The sequence below is a fragment of the Hesperophylax consimilis genome, chromosome 21 (assembly GCF_061612785.1).
Source record: "Hesperophylax consimilis isolate HC1 chromosome 21, BYU_Hcon_1.0, whole genome shotgun sequence".
Lineage (NCBI taxonomy): Eukaryota > Metazoa > Arthropoda > Insecta > Trichoptera > Limnephilidae > Hesperophylax > Hesperophylax consimilis.
Window position 1 is genome coordinate 6,748,280 of NC_142856.1, and position 17,339 is coordinate 6,765,618.

At 33.9% G+C, this 17,339-nt stretch overlaps 1 protein-coding gene and 1 non-coding gene across 4 annotated transcripts in view; one reads left to right on the plus strand and one right to left on the minus strand.

Annotated features, from left to right (window-relative positions):
- The window catches only part of LOC149413555 (protein Fe65 homolog), a 209,056-nt gene that overhangs the window by 133,725 nt on the left and 57,992 nt on the right, over positions 1-17,339 (plus strand). The gene's annotated exons all lie outside the window — the stretch shown is intronic.
- TRNAS-GCU (transfer RNA serine (anticodon GCU)) lies at positions 278-359 on the minus strand. The gene has a single exon. It is a non-coding gene; the product is annotated as a tRNA-Ser (tRNA).

Sequence of the window (17,339 nt, forward strand, 5' to 3'; positions counted from 1 at the left end):
ATTTTGTAAGTGGGTACTTAAATACCTACCTACTTAATTAATAAACACAACGATTTCTCATTTTAAAAAGTAATCTATACTGAACCATTAAAACGGCCACCATTTTGAAATCGGAACCAGAATGGAACAAATAAGTATACAGACAGTTGAAATTTAAAATGGTGAGATAATAATACAGGACTTCGCTACGCTCAATCAATTTTGGTTATAAATAATAGGGAATTAATCTAAGGAGATTATATAAAAAAAGAGTATCAAAAAGATTAAAAAAAAGTTCCGACGAGGATGAGATTCGAACTCACGCGGGCAGAGCCCATTGGATTAGCAGTCCAACGCCTTAACCACTCGGCCACCTCGTCACATCGAGCGGAGCTATAGTGAATGGTCTGAATCAAAACTGATTATCGTCACTCTTATCAAAACAACTGGCGTTTGATTGAACAGAGAATAAATAACAAACATTGTTTTTTGTAATATGGACACAAGGACAACATTGCTGATAGGCGAAACAGTCACTTATTGATATTATAGTAGAGGTTAGGTCAGGTTAAAATATTAACACTATATGGTCGGGCATTTTACCGCCAAATTGGGGGCGAAGCGCGGGTGTTTTTTTAAATTTTAGCGCCAAAATTAGACTTTCCGCAAAATATTCATATCTTATGATCTATTTGATATTTTTCGATGAAAATTTCAGTGTTTTACTTTAAAAAGATGTCTCTATTTATTTACTTAGTAATATATGTGTAATTCCTTTTTTTATGAACAAAAACTTTCTACTTTCTTGGGAATCATAGTAAAATTAGTATTTCACAATCGAAATATCACATCCAAATTTATTCATACAAAATTACAAGATAAAACTATAACCTAATAGTGCTTCAATGTGTGATAGCGTTCGAAACACTTTCCATTATGCAGGGGCACATTGCAAAACTTGCACATGTACCGCGTTTCACTACGTAGTTTGTGAGCGGAACATACGCGACAGCAATTTTATTTTTTTGTTGTGTTTCAAACTCATTGTATTGACAGGTAGATAGATCGGGTACCGCCGTCAATAGAAAACACATGACCCCGCACCCATTTAGAACCCCTTGTTTACAAGTTTCCCGCTCCTTACCGCTTTGCGCAACAAAACGAGTAAACTCGTCTCCCGCGTCTTACTGTAAAAAGGCGTATGGAGTTTTCTCGTTTCCCGCAAAGAATGTGTTGAAACTCACATATTATTATAGAAGACTTGTTTCCGACTTGAACTTTATTTTCAAAATTATATTAGACTAATTTTCGACTTGAATTTATATTTAAAATTTTATCTTAACAGGCGGGTAGCATTATTTAGAGCATAGGCGTCAGATAGGTACGCCTTGTTCTACCGGTATTACAATGGAAGATGATCCGAGGAACTAGCGTCATTGCTCCCTTTGCGCCCAATATGTGTACATACTTCACTTCACTCCTTCCTCTCCTCAAAAATAACCTCCATGCAGCATCCTCAGATGTGACGTAGGCCCTGAGGAAATTATTTTCCTCATGGCCTCCTGTGTGGAGTTTTTAAAGTTTAAAAAAATGAGTTATAGACAGCCCTGATTTTCTCGACACAGGTTTATCCTAGTGGGACAGACATCGAAAAAAACCTGTAAAAAAAACCTTCAACATACCAAATTGAACTACTCGATCCAAAATTGTCTTTAATTGCAACAATAATATCAGGACTGAGGCATTAGATACTCGCTTGTACCTAGATTGCATGCAGTTGGCAATACTTTCGCAGTAATTGTAGACGTGTCCGACTGCACGGAATATAGGTACAAGAAGGCTATAATAACATACCTCAATAATAATAATAATAATAGAGTTTTAGAATAAATTACTAAGCAATGGCTTCTGCATGAGTTCTATATAATTTTTTAGGAAAAAATTTACTTCACTATTAAATCATTACTGTTCCACCAAATTTTTATGTTTGTGTATCACAAAATATGCGATATTATTAAAAATGCTAGTATCGGTTATGACTCTGTTAATAACTCTGGTTCGATGAACTCTATAACTTTTGGATTGAATTTAAGTTTCGTTTTCAAAATTAGAAGTGTTTGTTTGGAGAATTCATACAAGTGATAAAGTACCTACTTATGGTATAATATTTTTGAACAAATGTTTATTTTAAATTCCATGTTTCTAATTGGAACCGATGTGTCGAGAATTCAGACCATCCTTATTGATGTATTTAGATGTAAAAATTAGTTCCAATGTTTTACCTCCAATTAAACCAATTTGACCTCCACCTTTATCGTCGAACGACCGGAAACCCCCGGTACCCGTCCACTGCTAGTATAAATTAAAACACAGAATAAGTTATTAGTGAAATCAATAATTACACTATATAAGATTTTAGCGATTACACTATATATAAGGTTAAGGTTATAAGGTTTACACGGGTGTTAGATGTAGAATAATTTTCTCGGTTTACCCGCGTAAAGTAGTCCTTAAAAGGACTTTTTAACTCCTTACGTTTCAGAAAGATCTCACTGTCCATCTTCAGAGGTCTTCAGTTTTGTCTCAAAATGAACACTTTCGCGTGTCTGTCTTTTTTTTTTCGGTCCAGTTTTTTTTTGTTCGGTCCAGTTATGTTACTTCTATGTAACTAGTTTTTGCTATCACAATCCAAGAATGTTATGAACGCTGGAAAAAAACGATAGTTTAAGAATGTTTAAAAAATTCAGTCACACAAGTCTAGCATAGTCAAGAAGTCATACCAATCAGTAGCAGCTCGTGAATATTTAGTGTGACAGAGTTCTAAGTTTGGAAAATTCAATATTACTGATGATGTTTAGTCCAAAAAAAATTTTTTTTTCCTTAAGATTTTCAGGAAATTTCACTTTAGTTCAGTATCCTGAAATTTAAAAAAAGCGTTTTTGGCTACAAAAACATCAATAATGTCCTTTTTTTGTAGTATTAGCACTCTAGTACACCTAAAAACGAGTGAAATAACAAATTAATAAAGTTTGTGAAATAACAAATTAATCAAATAAAATTTACTTGCGCACGCCGGTATTCGAACCCGCAACCTTACCCCTCGACCACTGAGGCCATAGAATTTAATATAGAAATATAAAGCTATTAAATAATGTTATTGCAGATTTTCTCACGACACGTAACCATGTATAATGTAGCCCACACAATGCTTTAGTAACATCGACAAAATTTCTAAATATTGGTACATAAATATAAAGTTATCGATGGAATAGGTCTTAAGAATGTTCAATGTTGCATATAAATTATTGTTAAATTGATTTCTTGTGAGTTTTAATTCACGTGCCCATTTTTTGATTCTATTCTACGCTAATCTACATTACTATACACTGTTTTCACAATATTCATTGTTTTTTTCGAATAATTACATTAAAACTCGCAAATATGCCAAATTAGTAAATTTGAACAATGTTTCTACTGGACAAACATTTCCTTAAACAAACACTCGTATTTCACGACCTCTTACGAGAGGCTCTTACTCTCCACATCCCCTAGAACAAAGGTTTACGAACCCTCCGCTGTAAATAAGCCGGCCACCCGACATCTGGTCGTATACAGTCTGGGTTTTATCGCCGCCCCGAATTAAGTTCCTACAGCCGCTCGCTGTACGCTGAATGCCCGGCAACCAACCTTCGTGCGGTTCTGCTAGCCTGGTATCCTTGGAACGAAAGAGTGTCATTTGGCGGAGAGAATTAAGAGGTTAGGTTAGTTATTTAGAGTTATTACGTTTCCTTGATTAACTGTCCTCTTTTCCTGTCGCAAATAATGGTATAATAAACATAGATAATACAAGGGATTACAAAATTAAACCTTTTTAAGAACTTCTTCAACTTATTGTGCGGTTCTGATGCCCTGGTAGCTAAAGGAAGGACACTGTCATTTAGCAGGGAGAATTAAGAGATTAAGTTAGTCATTTAGAGTAATTTCGTTTTATATTATGTTTTCCTGTCAACCTATTGTGCGGTTCTGATGACCTGGTAGCTAAAGGGAAGAGTGCCATTTAGTAAAGATAATTAAGAGGTTAGGTTAGTTTTTTTTAATAATATCAAACACTCCCGTGATACGAATTTCATGACAATAATTTGAAAACCTCCTACTACCACCATGGTAAGCGGTAAATGTAGCTTGTCTCGTGATGGAAGAAGCCTGCCGAGGAATTGAACTCACGACGCCAACTCAGCCATCGACCGATCATTTAAAGTTATTACGCTTTCTTGATTAAAATAAAGTTTCCTGTCGAAAGTGTGTTGAAGGAAAGAGTGTCATTTAATGGAGAGAATTAAAAGGTTAGGTTAGTTATTTTGAGTTATTATGGGAAATAATGAACTCAGAAAACAGTTGTATTGTTTAAATTTTCTTTGGGGTTCTTTTAGGAAGATTATTTTGCTTGATTTTGTTGTTTTGATAGTATTTTAATTACCATCGGAATCCAACGTTTTCTTTGTGTGTTAACTTTTAAATTACGTGACTTATCTACTAGCCGAACTTGGAGAAAGACCACCATACACAATGTAAACGTTGCTTTGAAAATGGATTTAGTCGCGTTTGAAGATCAGATCCGAATAGCCAAGTACTTCCCCACCTTCCTCTACTCCATCTTATTTCCTTTCACACTACTTTCAACCCTACAACACACCCCAATTGGTGATGGCATATTCCGGCTGGCCTCGAACAGTTGGAAGCAATTGGTATCAGTGGCGGCTCGTGACTTTTAGGTGTACTAGAGTGCTAACTAATACTACAAGAATTGGCATTATTGATGTTTTTGTAGCCGAAAACGTATATTTTTTTTTAATTTCAGGATACTGAACCAAGCTGAAATTTCCTGAAAATCTTCAAACAAAAATACGAATTTTCGAAAAAAAATAAAAAATATTTTTGGACTAAACAACATCAGTAAAATCGAATTTTCCAAACATAGAACTCTGTCATACTCAATAATCACGAGCTGCCACTGATTGGTATGACTTCTTGACTATGCTAGACTTGTGTGACTGAATTTTTTTATCATTCTTAAACTATCGGTTATTTCCAGCGTTCATACCATTCTTGGATTGTGATAACAAAAACTAGTCAAATTTCATATTTTCAACCCATTTCTCGCTAAAAACTGTTGACCAAAACACGAATAATATCCGCGATGGCCTTGGAAAACCTTTTTACTGCTGTTGACAAATAATAATAACAATAAATAATTGATCGTATCCACAGAAGCTAATCAGATATAATAAAACCACTGGCGTATTCACGTGGAACTCATTTCCACAAATTACACATCCAGCGTCCATAGATTGTCATTTAGATTAGAGGAAATGAAATTAGTCCCGCGACCTTCATTTTCGACAGGTTATTCCTTCTGTTATTGGCCATGTAATAATGTACCCAATTAATGATTTTATTGAGTCTGGCTTTGATATTGTATAAATATATAGGGTTTTCCAATAAGAGGTGTTATTTTGATATTCAATCGTAAAAGATCAATAGTTTCGTTGCTTGTGTGGCACGTAGCTCCGTCTTGTTGAAAGTAAACGTTGTCCAGATCAATACTATCCAATTCCGGCCATAAAAAATCATTAATCATCTCTCGATAGCGATCCATTCACCGTAACTGTTGCTCCAGCCTCATTTTCGAAAAAGTAAGGTCCAATGATTCCGCCGGACCATAAACCGCACCAAACAGTCACACGTTGAGGATAGAGAGGCTTTTCAACAATAACTCTTGGGTTTTCCGAGCCCCAGATGCGACAATTTTGCTTGTTGACGAAGCCACTGAGGTGGAAATGGGCCTCATCACTCAAGATGATTTGCATTTGATTCACTCAAGTGAATTTTAATAATTTCAATGCGTTGTTGAAGCGTGTATCGTTCCATTTTTATTAATTGCGTAGTTTATACTTGTCAAATGTCAAAAATGACAGCTTCAAAAGTAACATCTACCGAAATAGCGGGGTATTCAAAATAACACCTCTTATTGGAAAACCCTTTATAAAGTATTAGAATCAGACACACGGATTTATATCATTTTTAGGCAAATTCTTGTAACACTGTTTAAAATGTTCACCTTTGTGTGTTCATATTTTGTTCTGGTTGTACACTGTACCTTATCCAAATACGTTGATAACAACACTCTAATAACGGGGGTTTGCACGAAGCTCACACTTTAATTATTACGGATACTGATGTAAGTTATTTATATTTAAGATTAATAAAAACAGAACCTTACCATTAATATATTTTATGTAAAACGGTTTGAAAAATTTATAAAACGTTTTTCAACTATAAAATTAGCTTTAAGCGACAGATTTTATTTTTCTAGACGATGAATTAATAACTTTAGGGATCCCTCTAGAAACATTTGAGAATTTAGTAATACGTTCATCAGAAATAATTAAAATAAACCCTACGGAAAGATCAATTTTCTTTACTCTTGCTAGGGCAAATTCGACGGTAGGTCCGTCCATTACACCAGGCCGCGCGCCGAATTTTGTTTTTACACGACTTTATCACTTATGTCGTTATGATTCCAACATTATTTTAGAGATTTGATAGAGAAAATTCAACCGTAGGTCTGTCCAACAACAGCAGGTTTATAGGTATAGCTTGTTAGTACCAACAGCAGGTTGATAGGAATATCATATGTATGTATATTATATGGTCAGTTTGTTAGTACCAATAGCAGGTTGATAGGTATATTATATGGTCAGTTTGTTAGTACCAACAGCAGGTTGATAGGAATATTATATGTATGTATATTATATGGTCAGTTTGTTAGTACCAATAGCAGGTTGATAGGTATATTATATGGTCAGTTTGTTAGTACCAACAGCAGGTTGATAGGAATATTATATGTATGTATATTATATGGTCAGTTTGTTAGTACCAATAGCAGGTTGATAGGTATATTATATGTATGTATATTATATAGTCAGTTTGTTAGTACCAATAGCAGGTTGATAGGAATATTATATGTATGTATATTATATGGTCAGTTTGTTAGTACCAACAGCAGGTTGATAGGAATATTATATGTATGTATATTAAATGGTTAGTTTGTTAGTATCAACAGCAGATTGATGATGTATTCTGTGGAAAAATATATCGCAATGGATTTTTGACAGTGGCTTCAAATTGAAATTTGAAAAATTGATGTTGCTTGAAAACTAAACTTAAGATGAAGCTTAGTGCTAAATCACTTTATAACGAATTGGTTTACATTATGAATAGCAAAAAAAATTGCTTTAGACAAATTGAAGGTTTTCCCATCGTTTTCTTGAGTAGAATACACATAAAAAATTTAGTTATTCAATAAAAAATGAAAATTTAAACTCCTAAAAAAAATTTACCTTAGAAATGTTTGAACGCATAAAATAAACAACTTAAAAATTATATATTATAGCTAAGATTATCTGTGACAGTTTCCTTTGATTAACTTTTTTGCTTTCTTATAAAATTGTTTTACAAAATAAATAAAAACCACTTTTGTGCTTGAAATCGAGCGTTTCTAGACTCCGTTTGTCAAACGATTTTAATGCCTATTACCTATATTCGTATCGGTATAAAGCTTACCAAGAATATACACACTTTCGTCTTGTAGCTTCCTCTTAAGAAGTTTTGCCGTTCGACGGATTTTCCAACGGTTTCATCAGAGCAACGACGCTGCACATCCGAAAGAGACGATTATTTTTTGTCTCATAAGATTTTTGCAATCGGTGCGATTTTTGTGACGCCCAGTCAATATGATATTCATGACGAAGTTTTCCAATTTTTGTTATTATTGACGGTAAGTTAGCTAAGGATTGACCAAAACCCCATAAAACTGTCTCTCTAAATGACCACGTGGAAGTCGACCAACATCTTTATAGGCTCGCAAACTTCGTATTCTTAACTATCTCCAAATTTGTCTTACACTTAAGCACTATCTCCGAATTTTATGTCTTAGCTATAAAATTGTTTGCGGACTAAGGTAGTAAAACGGGCGAAATTTGGTCAAAACAAAAATGTCCGCGGGCAGATCTTTTTTTACTTATTGAGTGTTCATTTCGGTATGTTCTGATGTTTGTATTATCCAGTGCAGCGATATTAAGCCCACCCATACCTATTTATGCCGATTTATAGCAAGTTCCAAAAAAGGTTTTATTTTTTAAGACTTATTTATTTATTTTATAGATATAAATTACAAACAATACGTAACAAAATGAACCATTGTCTGTCCAACTGGGAAGGATTCCCGTTTCAGGACAGCCAAATTGTGTATTTAGTACATAATATTCTTACAATGGAATGGCGATACTGTCAAAACAAATTTTGGGAACATTGTTGATTGCATTCGAAGTGACAGGATGATTTCTTTATCCTCGAAAGAATCGCAAATATGTAATATCAGTATAAGACATATGAATCCTATAGTACTTTGTTTTAGAATTTCTTAGGTGATAGAAATTACCCATTACTAGACCAGAATATATGCCGTATGACATGAATTTCGAATCTTTATTTATTAAATGGCTAGTCATTATTATACAGTAGTCGTATTATACAGATTCGTAAAATTAAATAATAACAACAATGAAGATCAAGTATTAGATAGTATGGTATTTGTTATGCCGAAACGTTAATTATGTATTAATAAGGTTTAAAACAGTTCTAGGCAAACGATTCTAGGCATGCAAGCTCGGTATTCCATCATTTCACAAGCGAAAATTTCAGCTTGCCAATTTTAATTAAAAAGTAAACACATATGCTTATCTACGTTATCATAAAAAAACTTCGAATATTTTTTTACAGAATTCATCAAACTTCCTAAGGGCATTACACATCGATTATGTAATGCAGATGTTTCGAGGAAAATTGTAGTACATAGTTTCCCAGGAAAGGCGGCCAGTCATCCGGCTTTCCCGGCCCGGCCGACCGTCGGCCGACTGAGCGTCGCCGCCTGCCGCCCCGCCTTATATACCCTGGCCGAACGCAAGGCCCTAGGTCGCGGTTCGTGGAACGAAATTTAAAATTTAAAATTTGCATTTGCCCATGAACGAGCGGCTAGACGCAAAATAGGCAAAATTTTCTGTAGATTTAAAATATAACCTGGGAAATTTCTGTATATAAACTAACATAGATAAAATGGATGAAAATTTTTGATTTTAATTTATTTATGTACAAATTAGGTTATGTGTAACCACCCCTGTTATTTATATTTGCTTATTTAAAATTACTCTATGTTGTGTAATGAACCGAATTAACTTTTCTGAAATCGAATAACAAGTTTGGTACATGCTGTATGCAAGCAATGCATCTGCGTGAGTGCTGCGTTCAAATCAAAATTCTTTGCGATGTATATAAAAGTGTGAAAGTGTGTCTTTATTAAACAGAAAAATGTGAAGAACGGTGATTCTGACGTTCTGAAATTTGTAGGGCTTTTTGGTATCAAGAATTTAGTCAATATAACTATTTTAAACTCAAAGTTTTGAAAACACAAAGAGCTTTTTGTATTGAACCTCAAAATCAGAAATTGTCAAATAGATTAAGGCCCCGTAGTAAGCGTTCAAAGATAATTTGAAAGGGACAAATGTAAATACGAATGTTAGAAGAAGCGCGCTAATATTGAAAAACGATAATAATTTAGCGAAAATGGTGAAAATATTTAATATAACACGACTCGTTTGAAATAGAACAAAAATCCCTCGACCAATGCTTTAGTTGCATTTAAAGATACACTGTGAATTTTGATGTACATAGATTCTCCATCTTCGTCGAACGTCGCAGCGGTGCTGCCAAGGTCTGGTATCTGTGAGAGGATATTGTGTCAGCGCTTTGTCAGCAGCAGACACATACCTGGACAGATGACAAACCTCGTTTTGGCACTGTTGGTGGACGCGGTGGACTCTTTCGCTGCAGCAGCTGGTCCAGTTTCTTCATCACCTAAGATTCTTGCCGCAGAGTCTCCATCTTCTATCTTCATGTCACCTGTTCCTGTACTTCATTTTAATTAACTTAATTTCACTTTATTTTTGTAATACCTGCATCAATTGTAAGGCGCCCCTGAGGTGATGCCTCACAAAAGCGGCGCTATAAAAATTGTCCAATAAATAAATAAAAATAATAAATGTTATCTTCGAAAATACATAAATAGTTAACGAGAAACTTGTTATAAATCGGTAGAAATTGGGTATTAATGATGTAGGTTTACGTAATATGAATAAAAAGAAAGATAGTGTGTGGAGAGATGAAGAGAAATTTTGAAATCAAGAATTATATTCTCACGAATAATTGGCAATTAATAAAAGTTTGATGAAAAAATAATTGCTAGTAGTTTTAAATCAATTTATAGCGCGCTAAATGTTTTGTATGCTGTAAGAATAATTAAATGTGGTAATTTTTCATGGTAGGTATATGTTGTGATCGCGCGAGTAATTGGTCTGTTATTTGCCGAATTAGTATTGTTGATTTTTACAGGAAGAAGCACACAGTGCCTAGTACGCCTCGTTGGAACATTTAATCATATTATCCGAAGAATAGCAATTCAGGACTATCTATTTTAGTTTTAGTGATTTGTTTTTGGGGTATTATGCCGTGTTGCGCTACCTCCATCTTTAGCCAACGTTTCGGACAGTATTAACCATCTGATGTCACGGCATAATACCCCAAAAACAAATCACTATAATACTTTTGGCCGTGAAAATCTCAAATTATACCTGATCTACTTTATTATTTAGCAGATTACATGGGAACATAGATCAAGTCTTTTTTATAATTTTTTTTATTTATTTATTTTTTTTATTTATCGCTAGAGTAATCCCGTAGAGTTACAAACTCATTGTAGGACGAGAGAAACTTATAATACATAGATGGGCGTTAATAGGTACAATTTTACATTGGTGTTTTTATATGAAAATTATTAGTTTCACACACAAAATAGAAAATTAATCAAAATTATAAGTTTCATATGCAAAACAATAAAAAAAATAGAAAATGGATAAGTAGAATAAACAAGAAGTAACAAAAAAGGAAACAGACAAGGATTTACACATAAGCACAAGTCCAATATAGGAATTTAGAAGAAGATACTTACCCACTAATACATTGGTAAAAATAAATTATGCTCGATTACAAATACAGGGGATATAAAAGGAGAGAGAAAGAAACAAGATAAATTACAAAAGTTAAGATACTATTTGTAGTTTTGTTGTATTTGTTGCGTAAATGGATCAAAAAAATATTATTTTGTTTTCTACTAAATCTCTCACCATTGAACAAAACAACAATTCTTGGCACATTTAATTTTTTACTTATTCTTAATAGGAAACCCAGAATTGCATAATTATGTCGTTTGTAGCTTTCACACGGACCGCGCAACGCACGTGAGCTGCTCCCAACTAGCAAATAAATAATTTACCCGTCAGAACGGCAAAGTAAAGTGTATCTCCATTCGAAGAAAGGCAGTTTTTCAGACTCAATGTAGCATGTTTTTGTTCCTATATTGCGCTGGTTATATTTACTTCTGGACGCCGAAATGTATGCACATTGTTAGTTTTTATAATGTTACAATAGTTGCTCAGGTATTGCGGGTTTATTTGATAATCAGTGTGACAACTTGCACATTTTGAAATGCTAATATATTCAGTGTGGTCAAACACTGTTCTCCCTATTTGCTCGAATTCCGTCCACTGCAGTTGAATTGCCGCAAGTTACTGCAAACAGTATTTGCACGAAGAGAATTAATGTCCTTAAAGCGAAGCTTAATGCTAAATCACTATTTTGAATAATCTTTATAACGAATTGGTGAACATTATGAATACCAAAAAATATGCTTTAGAAAAATTGAAGGTTTTCCTATCGTTTCGCTTAAGTAGAAAACAAATAAAAAATAGAAATGTATGAACGCATAACGGAACAACTTTAAAAAAATACTTTATTATAGCTAAGATTATCTGTGACAGTTTCACTTGATTAAATTTTTTGCTTTCTTATAAAATTATTCACAAAATAAATAAAAAACAGTTTTGTGCTTGAAATCGAACGTTTCTTTTCCTCCGTTTGTCAAGCGATTTTAATACCTATTACCTACAATATAAGGTAGATATACCGAGAATATACACATTTTTGGCTTGTAGTTTCCTCTTTAATGAGGGACAGTTACAAAGTTATGCGAATTTATATCGCATCCCTAATGAAAATTATAATAAATTATATAAAATAACCCGTCCTTAGACTAACACCAAAAAATCAATGTTTTGTCTTAACCCCTCCAGCGTTTGAGGGTCATATATGACCGGGCGTCCATATTTTATAAAAGTATTAACCCCTCTAGCGTTTGAGGATCATGTATGACCGGGCGTCCATATTTTATAAAAGTATTAACTCCTCTAGCGTTTGAGGGTCATATATGACCGGGCGTCAATATTTTATAAAATTATTAACCCCTCTAGCGTTTGAGGGTCATATATGACCGGGCGTCCATATTTTATAAAAGTATTAACTCCTCTAGCGTTTGAGGGTCATATATGACCGGGCGTCTATATTTTATAAAAGTATTAACCCCTCTAGCGTTTGAGGGTCATATATGACCGGGCGTCCATATTTTATAAAAGTATTAACTCCCCTAGCGTTTGAGGGTCATATATGACCGGGCGTCTATATTTTATAAAAGTATTAACCCCTCTAGCGTTTGAGGGTCATATATGACCGGGCGTCCATATTTTATAGAAGTTTTAACTCCTCTAGCGTTTGAGGGTCATATATGACCGGACGTCTGTAATTTATAATTAAATTAATTACGTATTTTCATCTCTTTTTTCTATCATGTGGAAATACTTTTTTAAGGTTTGAAAGAGAAATAATAGAGAGACAGGGAGTTAAGGAACGTTCTTGACTATGACTTTGGCGTGGTTGAGGGGTAAGGCTCTCGACTACCAAGCCGAAGGTCGCGGGTTCAAATCCCGGCGTGCGCAAGTAAATTTTATTTGATTAATTTGATTTGACTTGAAAATTGAATTAATTGAAACGTTGCTTGAAATGGCTTTAGCCGTATTTTTTGGCCAGATATGAATAGCCAAGTACTCCCTTACCTTTCCCTTCCCCTTCTCATCCCCACTACCTACAGACTCATAACATATTCATAATTGGGGATTCCATAGTCTCACTAGCTGAAGACGGTTGGGAGCAGTTGGGACTCTTGTGTGGTATTCACATAAAAAACAGTGATTCCTGACATTATTTGGAGTAAAAAATGTAATTTAAATTTTGGTTTCCTGTGATATTTTTTTTCTTATTCTATTCATTTTTCTATTACTCAGGTAACCAGTGAAAAATTAAATAAATTGAAACATTAAAAAAGTCACAGGAAATTTCATTCACATATTTTAGTCAAAATAATGCCAGGAATCACTGCTTAAAGTTAGTCAAGTACTTGTCTTAAGACCCTGTATATACCGTATTTTGTAGCAGTATGGTGCAGAGAAACGGTGGGGTTGTCACAATACAATTTATCATTTTACAAAGTGCGCAGCAGTTTGCATGGTCGTATAAATTGGGCATTATGCCCAGTTTATATGGGCTTATGCCATTATTTAAAACAAATAGTTATATACCCTAAGATTTATATGTTTTGACGTTTTTCGTGATTTTCCAAAGCAAAATTCTTTTAGTTGACTTTTTAGAGGCATCTTTTTAAAAAAAGTTTGTGGTGACAGAGTTAGTACCCAAACAGTAAACTTGATCAATTTTCCCATAAAACAAATAAAGGAACTGAAAGTTTATGGCTTTGTTTGTCTAACAGGCGAATACTAACTTAAGTTTAAGGTTATTTGATTAGGGAAACGCCTTTACCGACGGGATTGAATCAAAAACTATCGGTAACTTTATAAATAAAAAAATGTAAATGTTCGTTTCTTGAAAATCTTAAATCAAAGTTGTTGCTTTGAAATGTTGACAACGTTGCATTAGAATACTCGTGTGTTTTTATGTTATGCGCACACATATGTATTACATGCTTTTAAAAACAGCGCCATCTGTCGGACAAACATGCTTTATTTGATAAACAGTGCTATATGTTGGACGTAAAAGCAACACGCGCTATTGTTTCTCTATCTGCACAGAGAGACTGGGCCACAGCAATGCGTGGCGGTGTACATGTAGTTAAGGCGATGCACTACGTCGTGTAATATTTTAAATTGAGCCGCTATCAATAACAACCCTAACGTAGATGGCGATAAGGTTTAAATTCCCACTTAACACCATCCGTCTGTTTTGATTTATGCAAGAAAAAAACATGGCCAAAAAGTGCCTTTTATTTTATTTTGTGGATGTTCAGGCAAAAATATTAATTTTTTTTTCGATCATTTTATAAATAACTAAATTTGCCACTTTATACAATAAAATCATAACCGAAAATGGGTTCGTAAGTAGGAAATTTTGAACTTTAATTTCGCTAATAAACAATTAGATAATGTTAATTAAGTGTTAATCTCAAGTGACCTACCAGGTAAGTATTTTACTGTATATTATCTCCATAAATAGTTAAGTAATAGCATAGATCACTGTAGAAATGCATTATAAGTTTGTACAGCGCCCTTGAGGTGATTTTGCACAAAAACGACGCTATACAAGTAATCCAATTATTATTATTATTATTTAAAGCAGTTTTCATAGACCTTTTCACAATTTTTTCTGGCCTTATAAAAAGACTTATCTAAAAAATACTCGATTATTTCAAAGGCCAAGATGTATTCTACTCGCAGTATTTAATTAAAGCATCTGAAACATTTCTAGGCGACCAAATTTTCAAACCAAAAACACATGATTTTGCATTACTACGTATGGCATCGCCTTAATATATTTTGATGCTGATAAAACTTTTAAATGCATGCAATTCAGGTTTTTTCAATTAGAAACATTTACTTGTGGGTGGAAGAGAAGTGAACATTAATGCAAACAAAATAACAACATTTGGCATTTACATTATAATTAAATATTATATTAATTATAATTTTTACTTCTTGGGTGATCTCTTGGGCCGACTGTCAATTTTAGAGAAATGCACGTGAGTGTACGAGTGCTATCATAAGTTGATAGAATACATTGTCTGTCTGTAAGCTTGATCAGATGTCGGGAAGTGTGTTAATTTCTGTCTGTCAGCTTGATCGGATGTCGGGAAGTGTGTTAATTTCTGTCTGTCAGCTTGATCGGATGTCGGGAAGTGTGTTAATTTCTGTCTGTCAGCTTGATCGGATGTCGGGAAGTGTGTTAATTTCTGTCTGTCAGCTTGATCGGATGTCGGGAAGTGTGTTAATTTCCACTTCCAAGATTCATTCATTCGCGATAGCAAAATCCAAAGTCAAATAACATTATTTAATAAATAAATATCGCCATGTTTTTGGCTGTCAACTCAATCATACAAAACATTTCTACTTATATTGAAAAACTAGACAGGAGTTTCAAAAGTTTCCGTATTTTATCATTTTTGAGTTTTTCTATTAAAACTTTCCGAGCTTTGGACATTTTGGCGTGTTGCGTATTTTATGGGGTTACCTTTTTATAAATATATATTATAGCTGTTGATAATGTTTCCAATGTGAATTTCATATATATATATATATATACGAGTATATAGCCTTGTGTGGCAGTTAAGAAAGTACTATATCTGTAGTCGCAATATTGACTGTAATCAATGTTTGACACAACTATTTGAGTCATCTGTGGTTAACAGTTAGAAGTGGAGAGAATTCTTACTCACCCTTGGTATTTTAAATCGATATTATTAATTTGAGGAACACAGCTTGGTCATCACAGAACAAGCTTCCGTAATAGATTTAAAATTAAACACACTGAGAGAACACTTGTACACGTGTACACTGTACAAGTTTTCTCAACAGACTGATTAGGTATGAATAAATTGTTCCTATTGTAATGATGTACGTACTACACACTGTCAGACAGGTAATTGGGTAACAGGTTGCGTGAGCTAAGAAAAGAGTATAAGCGGAATATATGATCTAGTAAACTCCTCAGACATAAGGTCGAAGTATTTCCGCTTTGCAATAAAATCCAAATAAATGAAATATTTCTGAAAGTATCCTAAAACTAAAAACTGCTTTTGAAAAGTGAAAAAATACGCTTAAAAATTTTCATAAGTATAAATTTAAAAAAAAATTGAAATATTAAAATTTTTAATGCGAACATAAAAAAAATTAAATGGCTCATATTAACGCGAAGTTTAATTGTTTTCAAATTGCGTTTGGAACGTTTGTTTTCTTAAATGTGCACATTTTACGTATTCTGTGGTTAATTTCTAGATTTGAATATAAAGCGTAGTGTTTTAAAGACAGTAAGGGAGAAACAACGGTTTAGTTATCTATCAAATTAGCCTGAAGGGTTAATGGCTTGCTAAAACAATCACAAAGGAAGGAATAGCACGATCTAGTGAATATACTTGAATGGGTAATGTCAAGAGTCAGATTATCTGAAGAATATACTTGAATGGGTCATGTCAAGAGTCAGATTATTTGTAAAATATACTTGAATGGGTCATGTCAAGAGTCAGATTATCTGAAGAATATACTTGAATGGGTCATGTCAAGAGTCAGATTATCTGAAGAATATACTTGAATGGGTCATATCAAGAGTCAGATTATTTGTAGAATATACTTGAATGGGTCATGTCAAGAGTCAGATTATCTGAAGAATATACTTGAATGGGTCATGTCAAGAGTCAGATTATTTGTAAAATATACTTGAATGGGTCATGTCAAGAGTCAGATTATCTGAAGAATATACTTGAATGGGTCATGTCAAGAGTCAGATTATCTGAAGAATATACTTGAATGGGTCATGTCAAGAGTCAGATTATTTGTAGAATATACTTGAATGGGTCATGTCAAGAGTCAGATTATCTGAAGAATATACTTAAATGGGTCATGTCAAGAGTCAGATTATCTGAAGAATATACTTGAATGGGTTATGTCAAGAGTCAGATTATCTGAAGAATATACTTGAATGGGTCATGTCAAGAGTCAGATTATCTGAAGAATATACTGAATGGGTCATGTCAAGAGTCAGATTATCTGAAGAAGATATATGAACGTGGATGAAGCAAGGAGTGTGTGCCGAGACAGAGTTGTGTGGCGGTCCATCCTCTCTGCATTCCCGTTGAGAAACGTAGGCCTAATGATTACATATTTAGTAAAAACTCTTATTTTGATACTGTTTCAATACATTTTGTACCGTTATATTATACTAACATAAACTAACTAACTAACCGCGCAGGGGTAGGCAGAGAGGACGGACCGCCAAACAACTCGGTCTTGGCACAC